Raw genomic sequence first — 3001 nt, forward strand, 5'->3', positions numbered from 1 at the left:
GTGCAACTTACCATGGTCTACCATAGATTAATCATGTATATGGAATGGGTAGAAGTGTGGGGCATGCAATGGTGCACCCATGTGCAAGTGTGGCCTCACCCTAACATCACCAGCTACTTGATTTGCCTAAAAAATGCATGTTTCGGCACCTCTCCACCATGGGATCACCATGAAACAGACAACCAACCTAGAAAACCCAAGTTAGAAAGGGTGGGGCACCCCACCATGCACAAGCGTGCCAAATATTTGCCCCAGCCAAGGTGGTTAGATCTATTTTAGGTCATGTTAGACCCATGTTGATCCTAAAACCCTTGTTTCGGCATCTCTCCACTATGAGATCACCATGAAACAGACAACCGAACTAGAAAACCCAAGTTAGAAAGGGTGGGGAACCCCACCGTGCACAAGTGTGCCAAATATTTGCCCCATCCAAGGTGGTTAGATCTATTTTAGGCTATGTTAGACCCATGTTGATCCTAAAACCCTTGTTTCAGCACCTCTCCACCATGGGATCACCATGAAACAAACAACCAATCTAGAAAACCCAAGTTAGAAAGGGTGGGGAACCCCACCATGCACAAGTGGGCCAAATAATTGCCCCATCCAAGGTGGTTAGATCTATTTTAGGCCATGTTAGACTCATGTTGACCCTAAAACTCTAGTTTGGAGCGGAGGCGGCGGCGAACTTGGATTGGAGCCATTTATGGCACACTTGCATGGTGGCATGTCGCACACATGTTTCCTAGTGTCTTCCCATTTTTGTGTGCTTTCCAAGGTCACCCCATGGTGCGAAGGAGCCGAAACAGGGTTTTCGGGGTTAAAACGGTCTTGCATGAAAACCATAGTTTGGACCACATCCTTCACGTGATCACCACTGAATTTTGTCAACTTTATGGCATATTGACTTGTTTATTCTTTTTTGGCTGATTTAAAAAAAATTGAAAAATCATCTTTTTAGAAATGGCTCTATTAGGCCTACCTATGAGACCGATTTCTGAGAAGTTGATTTTTTCAACTTTCTCGAAATGGTCCAACCTTGTTTCACCGAGTTATATAGCTATAATATTTGACATGATTCAACAAAAAATTAGAAAATATGTTACAAATATGAATGAAAAATAATATGGTAATTTAAACCTATCTGGACAGGCTGGCTCTCTATACGCCGGACTGTCCGGCGTCTTATTTGTTTTGGCACACACAGGCCGGCCCAATCGCGAATTGCCAGGGCCTTCATCACCGGACAAGGTATGTTCTTTGGCCGGACTGTCCGGCCTAAGCATCTGTTGCAACTACCCCGATTTACGTGGGACAAAACCACTCCATCCGGGAGATGCTCGCCCTATATATATACGCCCCACCTCCACGCCGCAACAAATCCACTACTCGTCACCGTGACACCGCCGCCACCGAAAAAAGTCTTCCGGTCGCCGCCTTGCTTCGAAGCGAGGTGCATGACCCGCCGTCGCGAGCCACTCCGACGAGTGCCATCAAAACCACTGACGTCGCGTCCAAGTTCTGCACCATCTACAACTTGGCAGCATCCTACAAGGTATTACACATCAACCCTAAGGTTCATCAATGTGGCAGGTAGATTAATGGTAGGGTTCTGCAATAGTACAAAGTTCTTCAATCCTTTGTGTATGTAGATCATAGTAATCTGTAAACAATGGCGAACAATAGGGTATTAGGGTTCAGACTAGGGTTCATCAATGTCATAACGGATATACCGGATAGTCCGGGTCTGCACGACTAGCCCGACCGTTGCTCACCACGATGGCCAGTCCGTTGAGCTCCCGACAGGGCAGTCTGTTCCCCTACACGCCGGCCAATCCGTCAAGCATGCCGGCAAGTCCGATGTGCACGCCGGACAGTCCGGACTTGCTATGTCGGCCTGTCTGTTGCTGTGTAGGCCTGTCCGGAGCTATTGCCGACATGTCCGGTAATAGCGTTGTATTAACATAACTGAGTTAATAAGTCTAAGATATAATTCTATTGAGACAGTATTACTTATATTTTCATGTCTTCAGTACTAAAAATTCATGAATCAGTAGGGATGCTTATATTTAATTATACACAGCTCTCGCATCAGCTTGTTCTAGTCCCATGTTTTTTTCCTGTTACAATCATAGTATCACCACCAAAAAGTACACAACTTTTCGTTAAATCGACACCTTAAACACAACTGCCAATTGATAATTGCTAAATAATAATGTATGTTATCTACAGGATGGAAGAAGTTGACGCAGTTCCTTGCTCGGTTGAAAAATGGTGCAGATTTGTTGAGAACATGTCAAACGAATAACGAGCTGCACTTTTTGGCTCCGGTGTACATTGTATGCTCGAAATCTCAATGATAAAGATGCAGCAGTCTGTTCTGAAGTTTGTAGTGCAAGCTTTTGATCTTAAAACAAGTACATTTTCGTTAAATGAGGGAAAGGACCAAATTTCCCTTGGTGGCAAAGACATCTACGCATTATTTGGTTTAGAAGACAAAGGTTTGAACGGTGTGGCCATAATTTCTCAAGAAGGCAAAGAAGCGCAGGGACGGATACCACCTGAGTGGCTCGATCCGTCAACAGAGAATCTCTTAATTGATGATTTAATATTAGATGTTGAGCTTCGTGGTGCCTCGGATGATGATTTTGAACGCAAGGCCATGATGGTGCTTCTCGCCACAGTAATAGCACCGTACTCTAATACGGTAATTTCGAAGCCGATGTATGCATTGGTAGAAGACCTCGATCGAGCTAGGAAGATAAACTGGAACTCATTCACTCTGGAGTACACCTTAGAGGGCATAAGGCAGTGTAAAGGTGGATGAGTAATGAGGCAGTGGCCAAAAGGAAAAATAGCGGCGTTACAGGTAAATCATACTCCCTCCGTTCCTTTCTATAATGCCTATTGTTTTTTCGCATTTGTTTCAGAATATAAGAGTAAAGCTGTGTTTTTTTTGCAAAGAACCCCTTCCACCTATCAGGTCAAGTCCAGAAAATCTGGA

This window comes from Lolium rigidum, chromosome 6 (assembly GCF_022539505.1).
Source record: "Lolium rigidum isolate FL_2022 chromosome 6, APGP_CSIRO_Lrig_0.1, whole genome shotgun sequence".
Taxonomy (NCBI): Eukaryota; Viridiplantae; Streptophyta; class Magnoliopsida; order Poales; family Poaceae; genus Lolium; species Lolium rigidum.